Genomic DNA, 21,452 nt, shown 5'->3' on the forward strand with positions numbered 1-21,452 from the left:
TTGGTATTGTCCTTTTTGATTGCAAGTTCCAAACCTACAAATCACAGCTTGTGCATTCTATTCTACTGTAGGCATGTCACTCAAAAAGACTGAACACCATTCATGTATACAATTCACTATCTCTTGGAAGGCAAGGTGGTGCACAACTAGAGACAGTAAGGAGTAACAACTGTGATGACATGTAAGTGTTCGTGTTGGACTGGGGTGGGCAAACTCAGAAGTCACATGACACCACATTATGATCCAACAGGTTTATTTGAAATCACAAGCTTTTGGAGCACTGCTCCTTTGTCAGGTGAAGTCATTTCACCTGACAAAGGATAAATAATCCCATTGGACTACAACCTAGTGTTGTGTGACTTGTGACTTTAACAGCAGTGAGGAAAATTCTTTTTGTCCTTACAGCTTCATGTTGAAAATAGTGTTGTTCATTACCAGACATTCCATTGGTGGAATTGGCCTCATGCTATTGAGAATGGTGGTATACAGTATAATGAACTTCTCCTCATATTCCACTGCACTTTGACATGATGTCTAGAGGACCTCCTGCAGACATCTCTCCTTCTTTTCACATCATTCACCAACACCTCCAATCTGGAGAAAATCTGGATAACTGTTCTATTCCATGCAGACTTTGATTCTCATTCTTCATGATACACGACACCTACACCATTTACAATACTTCTCCCTTTTCAGTAGCACAAGTTATTTTTTAGCAAAGCTTGCAAATATTGAGTGTGAGTTCCTGCAAATGCATTCTTTAATCAACAGCATGTTTATCACTGGCTACCTGAAGAAATGAAAAGTAAGCGAACAGCTCTTTCCCTTAATTAGCTTGTCTTAACCCAATCCATTACTCAGCTCTGCAGTTGTGACTTTTCTTTTCTAAATTTACCCTCTCTGCCCCTTCTTAGTTTAAAGTCCTTTCTATTTGATTTTTCAGGACATTGGAATTGTGCAGCTTCTTCTTTCTCCAGTACTCTGCCAGTGTCACATAAATTGAGACCCCAACTTCCAAAACCAATTTTAAGACATTTAAATATCTAATGTTTGCCCTGAGTTAATTCGTGTGTATACATTTGAGGTTCTGTGATGTTATTTATACAATATCTTCTCAAATTCCAACAGCAGAATTGTTTTCCTACCTCTATCTACCTGGTTATCTTGTCAATTTTAATTGCTTTACCTCTCCATATCTTTGCTTTCCTTTGTTCAGTCACTCTTTAAAACCAATCACTTTGTTCAAGTTTTTGGTCATCTGACCTAATAGCTCCTTATGTGACCATTGTTGTACTTTCTTTTATAATGCTTTTTTAAAGTGTGTTGGGATGTTTTGTTATGTTAAAGGCACCTTATAAATATATGCTTCTCTTGCTATTTTGAACTATGCAGACATCAACAACTGAATTCATACCCTCTTCCTCTGAGTTCTACTCCATCTACAAGGAGACATCCTTAATCCTGGGCAGGCAACACAGTTTCAGAGTTCTGGTTATGGCTGTAACCCCCAACTATATGATCTGTTATCACATTAATTTTTTTTTGCCGTAACCTCCCCCCTCTCCCCGTTGATATCATGGCACAGAACTAAATGTGTTCATCTTTCCTTTGTGTAATTATGATGGCATCTGATGTAGTTAAATTACTTGGTTTATTTTAGTTTTTAAAAATTTAGTTGTTCCAACAATTTAACATTATTACAATAATATATTAGTTATTGCTTTCTAGTTTTGAGTCACTTGTTGCCTCAAGGTTATACAAATCAATTAAAAATCACACAACACCAGGTTATAGTGCAACAGGTGTATTTGAAAAGTACAAGCTTGCAAATAAACCTTTTGGACTAAGGCCTGATGCTGTCTGATTTTAACCTTATTTTAACCTTGTCCACCTCAGTCCAACACTGGCGTCTCCACATCATACAAATCCAGGTTATAGTTCAACAGGTTCATTTGGAAGTACAAGCTTTCGGACCACTGCTCCTTCATCACGTAGCTAGTCACACTCGCTACCTGACGAAAGAGCAGTGCTCCAAAAGCTTGTACTTTCAAATAAACCTGGTGTTGTGTGGTTTATAACTTTGTCCAGCCCAGTTCAACACTGGCATCTCTACATCAACGCACAAATCGGTAAAAGAGTTAAAAGTATTGACTTCCCATTTTCATTACATTCTCGACTTTTTACTCTGTTTACAGTGCACTCCATTCACCTTACAATCTGTGATTGTGATCTTGTCTTAACGGACATCACTTATTTATAATGCATTTCATCAGCCACACCCAGGTTACATTGCAACAGCTTTAGTTCAACCTATTTCTTCTGAAGGAGGAAATCATCTATAGCTATCACTATTAAAAAGGGAAAAAAAGGAAAAACAAAATCACTTATGCTTACTGCTTAACTGGTGATAGCTTTGGAAGTCTTAAAGTTCTCAATTAAATTACAAATATTAAGGCTACATTTCAGTTTATCAGTGACCCAGTCATCAAATACTTCCCATCCTGCTGACAATGCAGTCTTGCTCATGTTGTGATCTGTGACATGTTGTGCCTTAGCAGATACATTCTGAACTTTATCCAGGCTAAAAGTTTCAGTCAGCTTCCAATGTTGCAGTAGAATATCCAGCTCTAAGAAGGGGAGAATTAGGAATTTAATATTCCCATCTTCAAGTTTTTCAGCAAAGATAGGGGAGGGAGAGAAAAGAAGAATGGGTGGCAGAACTAATTTTTAAAAATGACAACTGGGAAGGGCCTTTTTCCTTTACTCCACACTCAGGCCGGTTTCTGGGGTTCGCTGGTTACTGTTTCCACTAATTTATCACCAAGACAGTGTCAAGCATTTGTGGCCCTCAGTGAGAAAAAATTCACATTAGTAACATGGGGAGAGATGGATAGATCAGGAACAGAGGGAGAAAGGGACTGATATGGAAGATATGGAGAAAGATCAAACAGGAAGGAGAGACATAGATTGATGATGAATGGGGTGGAGGCAGAGATCGATCAGGACGAGAGAGGGAGAATCTTTCTGGAAAGGCGGGGGACAGATCAATCATGAACAGAGAATGAGGGAGACAGATTAATCAGAGAGGATAAGATTTGATCAGGAAGGGAGCAAAATCAATCAGGCACAGAGAAGGAGGGAAACAGATCAGGAACAGAGAGAGTGAGAGAGAGAGATTGTAGAGATAGAGAGATCAGTGACAGAGAGTGACCAGTAAAGCAAAAAAGCAGTAGGATGGAAGAGAAAATGGTCCATAAGAGGCAGAGAGACAGATCAGTGAGGGATGAGAAATCACTAGGAGGAACAGAGATCTGAAAGAGGAAGAGAGAGCTCACTGAGATGGAGACAGTAGAACTAGTGAGACGTGAAGAGTGAGACTGGTAATGAGAGCACGATCAGCAACACAGGGAGAGGGAGAGTGGGATAGTGACAGGAAGAGAGGCATCAATAAGAGGGAGAGTAAATAAGAGAGAGAGGAGAGATGAGTTAGGTGAGAGAGAGAGGGACAGCAGTCCGAGAGAGCTGGAGATTAGAAAGACGGAGGAGATACACAAGAGATTGGTGAGGGAATGAGAAACAGAGAAATCAGTGAGAGGAAGGGAGAGAGGGATCAATTAGAGGTAAAGGCAGGGGAAGATCAATCAAAGAGAGGAAGGAAGCTATGAGTAAGAGAGTGAGATGGAATACTAATAGGAATAGAGTTTACTAGTTAGAAGAGAGATCAGTAGCAAAGGAGAGAGAGAGATCAAAAGCAGGTAGCTCAGGAAGATCATTGGAGAGATTCGGTAGTTAGGGCAGAAAGATCAAATAGTGGGAGATATATGGTTCAGTTAAAAGGACATCAGAAAGAGACAGAAACATAGAAAATAGGAGGAAGAGTAGGCCAATCAGCCCTGGGAGCCTGTTCTGTCATTCAACAGGATCATGGCTGATCATCTCACACAGTACTCCATTACTGATTTATTTCCTCACCGTTGATCCTGATAGCTAGAAGAACTATATCTAACTCTTTGAAAACATTAAATGTTATGGCCTCAACTGCTTTCTGCGGCAGAGAATTGCACAGGCTCTCTGTGGGTTGAGATCAGTTAGAGAAAGAGATCAGTTAGACAGGGTGAGGTAATTCAGAGGGAGATAGCTAGAAAGATCAGTTAGAGATAGAAATCAGTAAGAGAAATCAATAAGACAAAGATCAGTCACAATGAGAGATCAGGTAGAGAGAGATCAGTAATAAAGCAATCAGTAAGAAAGAGATCAGTAAGAGAGATCAATAAGATAGAAAACAGTTACGAGAGATCAGTCAGAAATAAACCAGTGACTGAGAAGGTTACAGTTAGTGAGGGTGATCAGTTAGAGAGAGTGTGAGGAAGGGTCGGAAAGTGATCAGTGCTTGGGCAATCAGTTGGGATCTCACTGAGCGGAGGCGGGAGGGGTGACCGGGGCGGGGAGCAGGCGGCTGGAGTCTGTCCCTCCCCCCCCCGCCCTGCCCGATCCAGCCCTCCCCTCCTTCCCGCCCCTCGGGGCCCGGGCCGGCCGGCAGGCGCTGATGGCATGAAGGTTGTAGTGGAGCCTGGGCGGACTGCAGCCGGAGGTAAGGCGACGGTGATGTGGAGGTAGCAGGAAAGGACGAGGCTGGCGGTGGGGCCTTCGGTCTTTGCGGGCGCGGCCCTGCTCTGCTCTGGCCGGAGCTTCGGCGGAGAGCCGGCGGTCTCTCGAACTGCGCGAGCGCCCCAGGGCCTTGGAAGGTTCCGGGTGGTTCCAGAAACTTCCAGGCGTGCGGTCGCTGCAGCTGGCGGACCCGGGCTTCACGACTCTCCTCCACCTCGAGACGAAGCCCAACCTCAGGCCTGACACAGGCCCCGGGGATACAAGTTGTGAAAGTGCCCCCTCCCCCGGGTGGAGCCTCTCTGAGTCAGGCTGGGCCTCCTGCCCTCACCTCCACCTCCACCTCCCTCTTTGTCTGGGCGAGAAGTTGTGGAAACTCTTTCCCCTTTAAATACCCCCGATTGTAAAATCCGGAGTCTCGTCAAACTGGACCTTCCTGCCCCCCACCACCAAATCTTGCTGTCCCCCCACCACCAAATCTTGTTGTCCCCCACACCACCAATCTTGCTGTTCCCCCACCCTCCAATACCAAATCTTCCTGTCCCCACCCCCACCAAATCTTCCAGTTCCCTCCCCCTCCCCACCACCAAATCTTCCAGTTGCCCCCCCCTCCCCACCACCAAATCTTCCAGTTCCCCAACACCAAATCTTCCTGTCCCCCCCCCTCCCCAAATCTTCCTGTCCCCCGCCCCCCAACACCAAATCTTCCTGTCCCCCGCCCCCCCAACACCAAATCTTCCTATCCCCTGCCCCCCCAACACTAAATCTTCCTATCCCCCGCCCCCAAAACCAAATCTTCCTGCCCCCCACCAAATCTTGCTGTTCCCTCCCCCACCCCAGCACCAAATCTTGCTGTTCCCTCCCCCACCCCAGCACCAAATCTTGCTGTTCCCCCCTCCCCCCAGCACCAAATCTTGCTGTTCCCCCCTCCCCCCAGCACCAAATCTTGCTGTTCCCCCCTCCCCCAGCACCAAATCTTGCTGTTCCCCCCTCCCCCAGCACCAAATCTTGCTGTTCCCCCCTCCCCCACCACCAAATCTTGCTGTTCCCCCACCCCCACCAAATCTTGCTGTTCCCCCACCCCCACCAAATCTTGCTGTTCCCCCACCCCCACCAAATCTTGCTGTTCCCTCCCCCTCCCCACCACCAAATCTTGCTGTTCCCCCCTCCCCACCACCAAATCTTGCTGTTCCCCCCTCCCCACCACCAAATCTTGCTGTTCCCCCCTCCCCACCACCAAATCTTGCTGTTCCCCCCTCCCCACCACCAAATCTTGCTGTTGCCCCACCCCAATACCAAATCTTCCTGTTCCCTCACCCCCAATACCAAATCTTCCTGTTCCTTCTACCCTACCACCAAATTTTACTGTTCCCCCACCCCCACATCTTGCTGTTCCCCCCACCCCCACATCTTGCTGTTCCCCCCACCCCCACATCTTGCTGTTCCCCCCACCCCCACATCTTGCTGTTCCCCCACCCCCACATCTTGCTGTTTCCCCACCCCCACATCTTGCTGTTCCCCCCCACCAAATCCTGCTGTTCCCCCCCCACCAAATCCTGTTGTTCCCCCCCCACCAAATCCTGTTGTTCCCCCCCCCACCAAATCCTGTTGTTCCCCCCCCACCAAATCCTGTTGTTCCCCCCCACCAAATCCTGTTGTTCCCCCCCCCACCAAATCCTGCTGTTCCCCCCCACCAAATCCTGCTGTCCCCCCCCACCAAATCCTCCTGATCCCCCCCCCACCAAATCCTCCTGTTCTCCCCCCCCACCAAATCCTCCTGTTCCCCCCCCACCAAATCCTCCTGTTCCCCCCCCCACCAAATCCTCCTGTTCCCCCCCCCACCAAATCCTCCTGTTCCCCCCCCACCAAATCCTCCTGTTCCCCCCCCACCAAATCCTCCTGTTCCCCCCCACCAAATCCTCCTGTTCCCCCCCCCACCAAATCCTCCTGTTCCCCCCCCCACCAAATCCTCCTGTTCCCCCCCCACCAAATCCTCCTGTTCCCCCCCACCAAATCTTCCTGTTCCCCCACCACCAAATCTTCCTGTTCCCCCCCACCACCAAATCTTCCTGTTCCCCCACACCCCATCACCAAATCCTGTTGTCCCCCTCACCCTCAAATCTTCCTATCCCCCCATTGCTAAATCTTCCTGTCCCCCCATACCCCCCCACCCAATCTTCCTGCCCCCCCATGCCCCCCACACCCCCCCACCCAATCTTCCTGCCCCCCCATACCCCCCCACCCAATCTTCCTGCCCCCCCCATACCCCCCCACCCAATCTTCCTGCCCCCCCCATACCCCCCCACCCAATCTTCCTCTCCTCCCAGCCCCATCCACCAAATCTTCCTCTCCTCCTCCACCCCAACCACCAAACCTCCTCTCCCCTCCACCCCAACCACCAAATCTTCCTCTCCTCTCCCCCCCCATCATCCTCTCCCCCCCCATCATCCTCTCCCCCCCATCATCCTCTCCCCCCCATCATCCTCTCCCCCCCATCATCCTCTCCCCCCCCATCATCCTCCCCCCCCATCATCCTCCCCCCCCATCATCCTCCCCCCCCCATCATCCTCCCCTCCCCCCCATCATCCTCCCCTCCCCCATCATCCTCACCCCCCTTCCCACCAATCTTCATTCCTCTTAATCCTGCCAGTTTCCATACACTTCACCCCCAGTCCCCAAATTTTCTATAACCTTCAAGCCCAAATCTTTCATAAAACTCCCTTCTCCTAGTCTTCTAATGCCTACCACTCCATCCTCCATAAATCTGTCTATGTATTCGACAAAGTGGTAAGACTAATTCCCCAACCTCTTTCAATGTCTCTATGGTAAACAGAAACTACACTTTTTAGGGCTTTCTATCCTTAATTGATTTTTTTCTTCCTTAACGGGTAATTTGGGGTCCAGTGAAATGCTATGACTGTTTTTCTATAGCAAGCAAGTCTTTCTGAAGATATCTTTGAACTGAAGAGGTCATAGTTATACAGTATGGAAACAAACCCAACTCATCTGCGCCAACCAGATATCCTAAACTGATAATCTCATTGCCAGCATTTGGCCCATATCCCTCTAAAGATTTCCTATTGATGTACCCATTCAGATGTTTCTCAAATTTTGTAAATATACCTGACTCCATCATCTCTTTGGCAACTTGTTTCATACAAACACCATCATCTGAATGAAAAATTTTCCCCTCAGGTTCCCCTTAAATCTTTTCCCTCCCACTTAAATCTTTGCCCTGTAGTTTTTGACTCCCCTACCCTGGGGAAAAAAAAGATCTTGGCTAGCCATCCTATCCATGCCCCTCATGATTTTATAAATCTCTATGAGGTCACCCCTCAGCCTTTGATGTTCCAGAGAAAAAATGTCCCAGCCTATTCAGCCTCTCCCAAAAGCTCAAACCCTCCAATACTTGGTTCATCATTCCCTCTTTATGAAAGGGAACTTGAACAGTCAAAACAAAATCCAATTTAGACTGACCACCTGTATTTCAGAAAGCTATCAGTCTGATTCTGTGTCTGTTTCGCATTGCCATTTTTGTGCTTTGTTTACGTGTCAAGGCACTTTCCAGAGCACTGTTTAACAAAAAAACTTTGAAAATTGTTGCAATCATCTTGTTTTAAATATCTTCTTTCCCTCCACCCTATCCTCAGCCCAGTGTAGTGACTCAGATCATAAATCTGTTTCAGTGTACCTGCCAAACCGAGCCTGATTAATTTTTACAGTCAGCGTTGTTTTTGCTTGTTTCTGTTCTAACAATGACACTAGCAAATGTTGAGACCTTATTAGTTGGAGAAAGTTTTGGTGAATTTTATTCTCTTTCTGCATATCATTTCTAAGCAAAGTCAACTTGAATAGTGTAAGTTTTTTGTTAATAGCTTTCTTTTGAAATTTTTAAAATGTATTTTGGACCATTCTTTGGTTTGTAATGAAATAAATACTGACCTAGGAATGATTAATGATTTGAAAAAGGTGAGGAATTCAGATAGACACTTCAGTAAGGTGTTTGCACATCGTTGCAAAAAAATCTGAAAGCATTTACAAATTAAGTATATGACATCTATAGTATTCACAAAAATTATGATCTAGTTAATAAACCTCAAGTAGTGTTTAGTGAAATAGTGTCTTGGAGGTGCTGGTGTTGGACTGGGGTGAACAAATTTAAAAATCTCTCAATACCAGGTTATAGTCCAACAGGTTTATTTGGCAGCGTTGGCTTTCGGATCGCTGCTCCTTTATCAGGTGGTTGTGGAGGTTAAGATCATGCTCACAGAATGTATAGCCAAAGGAGTCTAGTGTCATGAAGATGTGACATAGCAAACAATCTTAGATTAAAACTTTCATCTTTTATAATGGGATATGCTGGTTTCTGTTCTTTGATATGTAAATCCCAGAACTACTTTTAAATTATATTTTATTTTGCTCAAAAACTACATGAATCCATATCCAACTCTGTAAAACTATACAGAGGGTTTGTCAGTCTGGCATAGAATTGGTAACAGACAGACTTCACACCTATTGTTTAAAAATCTGAGCTATCTTGAGAATGTAATTTAAAAGAAATTCTGGGATTTATGTATCAAAGAACAGAAACCAGTTTATAAAAGATGAAAGTTTTAATGGAAGATTGTTTACTGTATCACATCTTCATGACACTGGACTCTGGCTATAAATTCTGTGAGTATGATCTTAATCTCCACAACCACCTGAAGAAGGAGCAGTGCTGCAAAAGCTAGTGCATCCAAATAAACACGTACTATAACCTGGTGTTGTGTGATTTTTTTAACTCTGTGAAATGATGTATATGTGATGTTTATTTCGGCCTTTGAGTTTAGGGTGTTCATCTGGAGTTAGTTTTGCACAAGACTGTGATCTTTTAAAATAGATAAATGGATGTCTCCTTTTAAAATGCTGGATACTTGATAAACTTGCGATTTCTCTGATTAGATTAAAAGCATATTAGTGCAATACATAGGAGAAATCTTGATCATTTTTCATTTGCATCTTCCCTTACAGTCGATGGTCATAGGAGATTCCACAGTTCCTTAGTCTCAATATAAATAAACAGTACCAGTACTCAGAGGAAAATTTTAAAACAAACTTTTTCTCCTGAAACTAATTGGCCCCAGATTGAGATATGCATGCAAATAGAAATTGTATGCATCGTAATTCATTTTGGCTCTTGCAGTTTGCATATGGTTATAAGTTTATTATTAGCACACCAGCAAAGGGTTAATCTAGAAGTTCAGTATCCATCATTGCTTTCATATTGTATTGTCTTCATTTTTATTCGCTGGATCCAGCGAATATGACAACAAAATTCCACTTCCTTATCCTGGCTGTCGAGTCATAATTCCACGTTTCTTGGGCTGTTTAATTCTGCTGTAATGATAAGGAAGCAGATTTAATGCCATAAATGTAAAGAGTTAGATAACGTATGCTACTTTTTCCAAAACCTGAAGTAAATTAGCACCTGTATAAAAGTAACTCAGAATTGGACATATTTCTCTAAAATATGTGTTCCATCAGTGCAATTGCTTCAACTATCTCTGAATTCTGAGGTGTGTACCATACATTATCATGTAATAATTATCTAGTGCAGTCATAAAATAGGTGTGAATTCTAGTCAGCTTTCTGTTTTAGTCGAAATTTATACTTTAGCCTAAGAAGGAGAGTACCTACATTCTAGAACAACACTCATGTTATTTAACATGCAGTGATCAGAGGAACTTGAGTAGTATAAGTATGTGAAAAATATGATGCAACACGAAAGTTGTGGTCCAAAATATCTAATCCCAACAGTTTGAGATGATATTTTGCTTTGGAATCATATTGAAACTTGACTAGAGTTATAACATTGTTCTTGCCTAGTTTTAAAATGCAACAGTATAGCTGCACCTTAAATGATTTATTTTGCTGATGTGAATAATAGTCATTTACTTTAAAATATCTTAGCTAGTGAAACCATCTCTCTCCCTGATGGCTGACACTGACCTAGACAGTTCCGAACCTTCAAACCATATTTGACCCTGAGCTGAGCTTCTGGTTGGGTACCTACATCATCACTAAGGTACTTGGTTTCACCTATGTATTATTGCCTTACACTTCTCTAACTTAGCTTATGTGATGAAACTTCTATTCATTGCTTTGTTCCCTCTAGATTTAGCTATTTTTAGTGTACTCCATTCATGCTACATAACCCTGAGCTCATCAAACCTTCTTTTCCATGTATTCTAATTTGCACCATGTAGTGTTCCTCATCACCCCGATGCTTGATGACCTACATTGTCTCCTGATCGAGGAGTGAATCAATTTAAAACTTATGTCTTTGTTTTCAAATCCCTTTGTGCTTTGCCATACTTTGTAATCTCCTCCAGATCTACACTAGTCCAAGATCCCTGCATTCCTCCAAGGCTGACATCTTCAATTCCTGATTCTAATTGTTCAATCATTAGTCAGTCTCTGACTTTGGAATTTTCTCCCTAAATGCCTGTGCATTTCAGTATTTCTTTAAGATGTTCTGTAACACCTGCTGCTGTGACCAAGCTTCTGGTTATCTGTCCTCTACTTTCTATTGGCTTTTGCCTATTTATGGCTCCTGTAAAGTGCTATAATTCCTGTGAATATTTTTGCTATGTTAAAGATTCAGTAAAGTGTAAGCTTTTATTTAAGGCATTATGCTCCTGCTAGAGTGAAGGGTAAGGTTGGTAAGAATAGTGAACAATGGATGAATGAAAGTATTGAGATTCTAGTCAAGAATAAGACCCAGTCATATTCTAGAAAGAAGGAAAGAAACAGTGGCTAGAGAACTCTGGGAAATAAATGTTGATATTTTGAAAACAGTTTACATTACAGAAGAGGAAGTGCTGGTGTTCTGATAAAACATAAAGGTGGATAAATCTCCAGGACCTGATCAAGTGTATCCCAGGATGTGGGAAGATAAGGAATAATTGCATGGCTCCTAGCAGAATTGTTTGTATCATTTATAAAATCTTAAAAATGAGGTGCTGAAAGACTGGAGAGTGCCTAATTTGCCTTTATTTAAGAGAGGCTTTAAGAGGAGCTCTCGACCTGTGAGTCTGACACTAATGATTGGTAAGATTTTGGAGGTGATTCTGAATGATAGGATTTATTTGCATTCGGGATAGTTTTGTGTGACTGAAATCGTGTCCCAAACTTAATTGAACTTTTTGAGGAAGTAACCAAGAAGGTGGTTGAGGGTAGAGTAGTAGATGTTGTTTACGTGGACTTCAGTAAAGCCTTTGACAAGGTTCTATGTGGTAGACTAATTATAAAGTTAGATCACATGAGACTCTGAGTTTGCCAACTGAATACAAAATTGGCTTGATAGTAGAAGACAGAGGGTAGTGGTGAAGAGTTAATTTCAGACAAGAGGCTTGTGTCTAAAGGGATCAGTACTGGGTCCACTTTTGTTTGTCATTTATATAAATGATTTGGATGAGAATATAGGAGGCATGGTTAGTAAGTTTGTGAATAACACTAAAATTGGTGGTATAGTGGACAGTGAAGAAGATTATCTAAAATTACAAAGCGATCTTGAACAATTGAGTCAATGGGCTGAGGAGGGGCAGATGGAGTTTAATTTAGATAAATGTGAGGAATTGCATTTTGGTAAAGTGACCAAGGGCAGATCTTATACAATTAATGGTCAGGCCCTGGGTATGTTGTTGAACAGAGATCTAGAGGTTCAGGTACATAATTCTTCTGAAATTTGCATTGCAAGTAGACTGTAGTTAAGACATTTAGCGCACTTGACTTCATTGCTCAGACCTTGGAGTATTGGAGTTGGAAAGTGATATTGAGGTTGTACAGGATGCTGGTGGGGCCTCTTTTGGAGTACTGTATGGGGTTCTGTACGTCCTGCTATAGGAAGGATATTATTACATTGGAGAAGGTTCAGAAAGATTTACCAGGATGTTGCCAGGAATGGAGGGTCTGAGTCATAAAAATAGGCTGGATTGGCTGGGATGTTTTTCACAGGAGCATGGGAGGTTGACTGGTGACCTTACAAAATCATGTGTGTAGATAAGGTGAATCACAAGGGTCTCTTTCCTAGGGTGGGGGAATTCAAAACTAGGGGCCATATTTTTAAGGTGAGAGCAGAAAGTTTTAGAAAGGACCTAATGGCATTTTGAAACAAGTGTTTCGTGTTTGGAATGAATGTCAGAGGAAATGGTCGATTCAGGAACAGTTACAACATTTAGATAGATAAATATATGAATGAGAAGTAGAGGGATGTGTGCCAACTGCAGGCAAATGGGACTATTTCAGTTTGGGAATATGGTTGTTATGGATTTGTTGGGCTGAAGGATCTGCTTCTATGCTATGTGACTCAATGCGCTCTTATATTCACTAATGGGTTGTCAGTTCTGAACCTTTGTTTCAGCATGAAACAAAGTTTTGAAAGTTTTCATAGCATTTCATTAACATTGCCAGTTATAAACTATATGATGTTATGCAGATACATTAGATAAAGGTTTGTATACAAGAAGGTCTCACTGTCAATAGCTTAAGGGAGGGGGGGGGAGGAAGGGCATGTCTAAGAGAGATGCTTTTCATACTTTCAGTAGATCTCAAAGTGCTTCACAAGTTACTACTGCAGGATGTGTTTTTTGATGTGGCGTTGTTGCATTCAGCGGAATCTGTGAAAGCCCATGATCTGTACTTGTTTCTGTCGTTTGAGAGAGGAATGTAAAAAAGAAAAACTGAGCAAACTTCCTGCATTTCAGATACAGGCTTGTAAGCATTTTAGTTCACTTGAGAAGTCAGTTGTGGCTTGAGTTCAGTGTCTCATTTGAAAGACAACGCCTCCAACAATGCAAAGCTATAATGATGTTGCTGTTACAGTATTAGGTGGTTGAGAATTTATATTGTATCGTTGGCAAGTATGGAAATTGAATTTATAAATTTTGATTTTCTTACGAACCCAGCTTGTTGCTAATGTTCTTCAGGGAAGTGAAATTAGTTTGTATTGCTCATGTGTAACTGATTCAACTTTAGTGATTGAATCTAAAGTGCTGTCTGATGTGTAAAAACACCAGACAGTACAATCACTAACACAGTGAGGGATGATCAGTGAAACCAGCTTAATGTCCCATATCCAAGATGAAATAAAAATATGCACAGTGCTATTTGAGTGCTTAATGCATTGTCATCGTGGAATAAGTACTCAAGTTCTACCATGGGTTTTGAACTCCAAAATCCCTGATTCAGAGGGCTTGAATTTGATTAGTTCATTAGGTGGCCTTCATTAGACATGAGGAAGCAAGTGAGGTTTTGGAACTCTATTATTCATGAATGGCCTTGAATTTTTAATGCTGCAGGACTTTAGAGAGTTGAATTTGGAAGTGTTCTGATAGTGTGACAAAGGAACCTGAACTAATGTTTATCTCTCTTGAGTACTCATGAGCTCCAACCATGTCTATACATCAAATAAAAACAAATTCTGACGTACTTGACAGGGATGGTACAATGATTGAAGAGAATGATTCTGAGTTAAGGTTTCAGGTCGCTGATCTTTTTACATGTGCTGCGTGGCATGCTGAGTATTTCAGCATCTTCTGCTTTTATTTCTGATTTCCAGAATTATAGGATTTTGCTTTTGCTTGGCTGTGCATTACGAGTTTTAGTTGGCCAGTGTGCGTCAAATGCTTCAGTCATCTTTATTGAAAGCGATATTAGCTTGAGATCTAAAAGGCATTTACAAGTTGGTGGAATGGGTGGATAGGTGGCAGATTAATATCACAGCGAAGAAGTGAGAGAGGATGCATTTTGGTGGAAAGAGGGTGGAGCACTGTATAAAATGCAGGGTGTTACTATGAAGCATGGAGCAAGGAAACCCGAATCTGTATTTGCATAAGTTATTTAAGGTGGCAGGACAGATAGAGAGAGCAGTTAATAAAGCACACAGTATCTTAGAGTTTATTCATAGGATACAAAGCACAAGATCAAGGAATTTGTGCTGAACTGGTATAGAATGGAGGGAGAAAGAACGATCGCCCCTGGGCACAGAGACATGAGTTCTCGGTCTTCTCTTGAATAGCAGATTCTTAAGGAATTATATAGTTACTTAAAGGAGTAAGCATCCAAGTAAGGCAACATCTATATTGATTGGGTGACTGTTACAATCAGCGAGCATCAACAGTAAAGATTAAGCCATTTGGCATGAGACAATGGATTTTCTTAACCTTGTTAACTGGCATTACATAATGAATGCTTTTTCACCTCATTAACCCACTACCCTTGCCTGCAGCAGCTCGTTGTTTACTGCAAGTTCTTATTTGGTCAAAGTCATGCTAGCTAAGCCTTCGTGTTTGTAGATGGAAAGTATTCTACCTGGAGGACAGTGTTGAGTGGGGTCCCACAGGGCTCTGTACTTGGGCCTCTGCTCTTTGTAGTTTTTATAAATGACTTGGATGAGGAGGTTGAGGAGTGGGTTAGTAAATTTGCAGATGACACAAAGGTTGGAGGTGTCGTGGATAGTATAGGCTGCAGTGTGACATAGACTGAATGCATTGCTGAGCTGACAAATGGTAGATGGAGTTCAACCTGGATAAATGCGAAGTGATGCATTTTGGAAGGTCGAACACGAATGCTGAATATAGGATTGAAGACAGGATTCTTGGCAGTGTGGAGGAACAGAGGGATCTGGGTGTGCAAGTACATAGATCCCTCAAAGTTGCCACCCAAGTTGATAGGGTTGTTAAGAAAGCATATGGTGTTTTGGCTTTCATCAACAGAGGGATAGAGTTTAAGAGCAGTGAGGTTTTGCTGCAGCTCTACAAGTCCCGGGTGAGGCCACACTTGGAATATTGTGTCCAGTTCTGGTCGCCCTACTATGGGAAAGATACAGAGGCTTTGGAGAGGGTGCAAAGAAGGTTTACCAGGATGCTGCCTGGACTGGAGGGCTTGCCTTACGAAGAAAGGTTGAATAGGCTCGGACTTGTCTCTCTGGAGAGAAGGAGGAAGAGAGGAGACCTGATTGAGGTGTACAAAATAATGAGAGGAATAGATAGAGTCAATAGCCAGAGTCTTTTCCCCAGGGCAGGATTGACTGGTACGAGAGAAGTCATAGTTTGAAGATACAAAGGAGACATCAGAGGTAGGTTTTTTACACAGAGAGTTGTGAATGCATGGATGCGTTACCAGCGGTGGTGGTGGAAGCAGAGTCATTGGGGACATTTAAGCGACTGCTGGACATGTACATGGAGAGCAGTGAGTTGAGAGGCGTGTAGGTATTTTACATTAGGATTAAATCTCGGCACAACATCGTGGGCCAAAGGGCCTGTTCTGTGCTGCACTTTTCTATGTTCTATTAACTCTTTCCTTACCTGCTCATACCTTATACACTTTCTCATGAGGTCATGATATCCAGCATCTATCCTCCATTGGTAGTGCATTTTCACATAGCAATCCATTTGAAATTCATTGTGCATTTATGTTTTCAAATGCTGTGAAGGGCATTGTAAAGTATCCTGGATGAACTGTTCTGTTGGAGTGTGTGGATCAGTTTACGGAATTTGGGAGAATATGGCCAGTTCTTTGCATGTAGTATTGGAGTGTAACATTCCGATAGTAATGTTGTTGTGCAGTATGGAATTTACAAACAGACTGTTGGGACCACTTTTGATATGATACTGTGTTCTGAAGTTACTTTGAATGCAATCTGACAAACTGCAAATGTGCTGCTCTTGGGTGCGACTGGTGGGTATAACAGCCTTTTTTAGTACTGCTTCAGACACTGAGTCTGTGGAGTTCCTCCACTTCTTGAAATGTCTGTAGTTGGGGAGACTTCTTTTTTGTTATGTAGCATCGTATTTAGGGGAGAAAAAAGGGATTTATAGATTGGAAGAGGTTAGTGAAAAGCCAAGAACACACTGTAAGCTAAGGGCAAGGAATTCTAAATTGAGCATCTTTATTTGAAGAAGTTGCTATTGATATAGACTGCAGGCAACAATTGTCTTTTGGAAACCATTACAGAATATTGTTGTTATTGACCTATTGTTAAATGTAGTGTTACTTTCCATTGTGTTGCATATCCTCAAACTGTTCATTGTCTACATTTGTGCATTTGAAATGTCAATAATGAATGGTTTTGAGAAAATAATTAAAATAGTTAACCAACTTGTGAAATGTGAAACCATCCTGGTAGAAGGTGGCATCATAAGAACAGGTGTAATAGAGACAGAGAAACTGGGTGAAGGAGTGGAATGTTGAGATAAGAATTGCATGAGAAAGTGTAAAGGAAACTATGGGAGTTTGTGGGTTCTTTTAATAGATGTTAGTGCACAGCCTTTCCCCAGAAATGGAAACAGTGAAGTTTGAGAAGGGAAGGGTGAGAGAAGGATGGAAATTGATAGCAAATTTGATACACTTTTTCAGTTCCAGACAAGGTCAAGAAGCAGCACTGATGTCATTGTTGATATATTAGAGAAAGAATTATGTGGGAGCCATCAAGTAGGACTGGATTAAGGATTGTTCCACATACTCCACAAAGGCACAGGCATAGTTTGGACCCATTCAGGTACCCATTGCCACATGCGATTTGGAGAAATTAGATGAGTTAAAGTAAAAGTTGTTCAAAATGATAACAAGGTCATGCGAGACGAAGGACGGTATTGGTGGGTGGGGATTTTCAGGCCTTTTCAAAGAAAAAACAGAAAGCCTTCAGATCATCCTGATGGGGAATGGACATGTCGAAGGATTCCACAATTTTGGTGAAGGGGAGATGGCTACGACCAGGAAAGAGAAACAATATAAAGCAACAAGTTGATGTCTTAAAGAATGCTACTTTTTATGATAGACCAAATCTTGCTGAAGCAAAGAATCTCACAAGGCACACTTTTAGTTGGCCCAGTTCTGAAGAAAATTGGACTGAAAATTAATTCTTCTGGGATGCTATCCCACATGCTGAGTTTCTCCAATATTTTTTGTTTTTGTTTTCAGATTTCCAGCAACTGCAGTATTTTGAATTTATGCGGTGGATGTCCTTTTCCTGTACTCTTCAGCTCATTGAATTTCTTTTGCAGCCTAACATATTGGTACTGCAAGCTAGTAATAGTGTGGCAAGGGAACTGGACACTTTTATCTTACGTACGGTAGTAGAAACAATCCATCTTGGTAGCCAATGAGATCTTAGGATTAAGAAAGAAATAAGAAAGAACCAAAGAGTGCTGAATTGGAATAGGGACAGAATAAAAAATGAAGAGAGCAAGATGCCATCTGGTTTGAGAGAGAAGAAAAGACAGGAAAAATAAGATTAAACTTTGATCATCAACAACAATTGACTACATGCAAAATTAATACAGACTACCTGAAATGTTTTAATTTCTGTACCAGAGGTCGATTAACATTGCGTTAACAATTGTTGCTTCAGTAAAAGGCTATTGTATCCCCAAGGTCCCGTACTTCCCGCTGGAGCCTCTGCCCCCCAACCTGCGTCCCCTCCGGAATTTTAATTTTGTTCCCTTTCAGGACGTAAAACGGTGGGCCCTGTATCGACTGCTGCTGCACACTGTCCACCTCTTCTCCTTCATCCACCGTCCGGACACGCCTTGGCGTGCCCATTTGCCACCCATTCCCTGGTGGGGATCCCCAGTGGAGGGCTCTCTACGTGGGCGTCCTCCCCCTTTCTCTCGGGGACCTGGGTGGAGGGTGCTGTATGCAGCGGTCCCCTGCAACCGCAAATTGCGGTGGTTCACGGACTCCCAGCCCAACTGCTTGTTCTGTGGCGCTGTGGAGTCCGTGGAACACGTGTATATTGGGTGTGGGCGTTTGCACTCCCTTTTTGATTTTCTTAAAAACCTCCTCCTCTGCTTTTGGTTGCACTTCAGTCCCACGCTCCTGATCTTCGGGCACCTGGTACGGAGGAGGGAGGGCAGGTCTGAAGACCTCCTCGTGGGTCTGCTCCTGGGCCTGGCCAAACTGGCCATAAACAGGTCCAGGCAGCGGACCGTGGAGGGGATCGTTAGGGCCGACTGCCTGCCCCTCTTCTGTGGTTATGTTAGAGCCCGGGTGTCCTTGGAGAAGGAGCACGCAGTCTCCACCAACACCCTGGAGTTGTTCTGGGAGAGGTGGGTGCCGCAGGGAATAGAGTGCATTATCTCCCCCTCCAACTCTATTTTGATTTAATCTCTGCCCTCCCCCTCACTGTTTGATCACACAGCATTGCCCTTTGTGAAGGGCACTGCTTGTCACTCGCCACTCGGGTGTTTCCTTTCTTCCTGGTGGTGGAAATTGAATAAAGATTTGTACACATTGTGTCTCTCACTGTGTCTCACACCTGCACACACACAACATGGGTGCTGGGGAAAAAATAAGCACTACCACAGTTAGGCGGTAGTGTGGGCGTTAAACAAAAAAAAAGCTATTGTATTCTTAGTTATCAGACCTAACTTGTTGGAGTGTTAAATGACCCGTTAATGTACAAACCTAGCAAGATCTCAAAACAGGCAAGATAGTGTTTATGCCCAACCAGCTAACTCAGAAGAAAACTGGTAAAAGAGGTAGGGCAAAATAAAGTTGGGGTGGGGGGTGGGAATGGAGAAAGACTGAGAGTATGCAAGATGTTTTTAAAAAATGAAATTAGTTTGAATATAGCTAAGTGTTTAACAGTTTTCTATGTATAACTACTGTAGTCTCTGAGTATGATAGCAGCTCCATGAATCATACAGTCTGTCATTGATTCTAAAATCCAGTAACTCTGTGTTTAACCTCAGAGTCATGGAAGTAGCATGCTGCACTTATGCAAACATGACAATTTTCATGGGCATTTTTTAAAGATTGTTTTTAAAAAAAAAATATTGAATCCACTTGTTTTATGGGATGCTAGATTTTAAATGTCTAGTAAGCAATTGTCCTTAAGGTCTGAGAGGTGGAGTTGAACCCAGCCCCAATAAATAAATGGATCAAATTTCTTCTGCTGCCTTAGAGTCTTGGGTGAAACAAATTTGAGTAGGTTGAATTCAGTTCAGTATAAATTGGCAATTGCACGTAGAAATTCTGTAAAGGTGACTTGCTTGATTAACAGAATTGTGTTTTGGAGGAAGAATGAGTGAATTTCCTCAGATTCATGTATGACCTATTTTAAAAAAGATTTTCAGTGAGATTATAGTTTAAAACATTTAACAGTTTCTACAAATATAAATTTATTATTCAATGGGATTTCTGGGATATGTGAGAAAGTAAGATAATATCATAGCTCTTCCTAATCCAAGAAGTGACATTGTAGAAAACCTCAATGATGTTAAACTTTTTCAAGTAGTTGGATAATATTTTACAATGGCTTTATTGAATAGATACGATGTGCAGGTGCCTGTGTTGGCTTGAGGTGGACAAAGATAAAAATCACACAACACCAGATTATAGTTCAGTAGGTTTATTTGGAAGCACTAGCTGTGGAGCAGGATTGTAAGCCATAATTTATAGCAACAGATCACAGTGTCATGCATGCAACTGATACGAAATGATTAGATTAGATTCCCTACAATGTGGAAACAGGCCCTTCGGCCCAACAAGTCCACACCGACCCGCCGAAGATTAACCCACCCAGTCCCATTTCCCTCTGACTAATGCACCTACCACTATGGGCAATTTAGACTAGATTCCGTACAGAGTGGAAACAGGCCCTTCGGCCCAGCAAGTCCACACCGACCCTCCGAAGAGCAACCCACCCATACCCATTCCCCTAATTTTACCCCTGCACCTAACACTACGGACAATTTAGCATAGCCAATTCACCTAACCTGCACATCTTTGGACTGTGGGAGGAAACCAGAGCACCCAGAGGAAACCCACGCAGACACTGGGAGAATGTGCAAACTCCACACAGACAGTTGCCAGAGGCTGGAATATATTGAACAAACCTAGATTGCTGTTAAGTCTTTCATATTTTAGAATGGGTTGCAGGTTTTGGTTTAAATGCAACTCATTCTAAAAGACGAAAAACTTAACAGCAATTTAGATTTGGTCAATATATTATATCAGTTGCATGCATGACACTGTGATCTTTGCTATAAATTCTGTGTCTAATGATCCTACTCCACAGCTACCTGAAGAAGGAGCAGTGCTCCCAAAGCTAATACAGAGGAACCTTGATTATTCGAAGGACACGAACGGATAGTATTTTGTTCTGATAATTGAATGCCGGATAACGCTGTTTGGCCAAGCATTGGGACCCTGCGATCTTGTTCACATAATTCGAAATTCGGATAATTGAATGCTGGATAATCGAGGGTCCTCTGTACTTCCAAATACACCTGTCGGACTATAACCTGGTATTGTGTGATTTTTAACTTTATTGAATAGAAGTATATGTTCTTTACTTTAGTCTAGGTCTAAATGTTAATACAAGATGTGAATTTGAGGAATCAACTGAGTGCCACTACCCTTGACACCAAAGCAGTGTACAATTGAAATAAAAAACAGCATGCTGGAACACTTCAGTATGTCTGGCAACATCTTTGGAGATATCAAGAGAGTACCTACCGTAAGAGTTATCTTTAGAACTGAAGAGAGGTGCAAATGTGACTGGGTTTTGAATTTTGGAAAAGAAGTGGCCAGATAGGTTATAGGTAAAGATCATAATAGGTTAGAGAATGCGAAGGATTAAATGACAAAGATGGCGTGGAACAAAAGGCAAGAGGAGTGTTAATTATTGTGGTGAAGAAACAAAGCATTGGTCTGGAGTGATATTGGCAAAATAAAGGACAGTTATGTCAGAAAGTAAAGGTAAACTCATGAAATCAAGATATGGGCTGACGTTTAGCAAAATAGAGAGTCGAAATGAAAGTCAAAGTTGTTGAACTCAATGTTTTGTTAAGTATGCTGTA

General features: G+C 42.5%; 1 protein-coding gene across 5 annotated transcripts in view; it reads left to right on the forward strand.

Moving 5' to 3' along the window:
- The first annotated feature begins 3,914 nt into the window (after positions 1–3,914).
- Positions 3,915–21,452, forward strand: part of socs6a (suppressor of cytokine signaling 6a) — a 59,555-nt gene continuing 42,017 nt past the window's right edge. Inside the window, exons 1-3 of one of the 5 annotated variants that reach the window (XR_015756980.1) lie at positions 3,915–4,591; positions 10,562–10,672; positions 17,569–18,898. The gene's annotated coding sequence lies outside the window, so the exon portion shown is untranslated. Of the gene's footprint in view, positions 4,592–10,557; positions 10,673–17,568; positions 18,899–21,452 lie in introns of those variants that run through there. The other 4 variants (XR_006311426.2, XM_043688461.2, XM_043688464.2 and 1 more) reach the window with 4 other exon arrangements.

Source organism: Chiloscyllium plagiosum, unplaced genomic scaffold, assembly GCF_037043375.1.
Source record: "Chiloscyllium plagiosum isolate Xiang-an unplaced genomic scaffold, Cpla_swu_hap1 HiC_scaffold_4, whole genome shotgun sequence".
NCBI lineage: Eukaryota > Metazoa > Chordata > Chondrichthyes > Orectolobiformes > Hemiscylliidae > Chiloscyllium > Chiloscyllium plagiosum.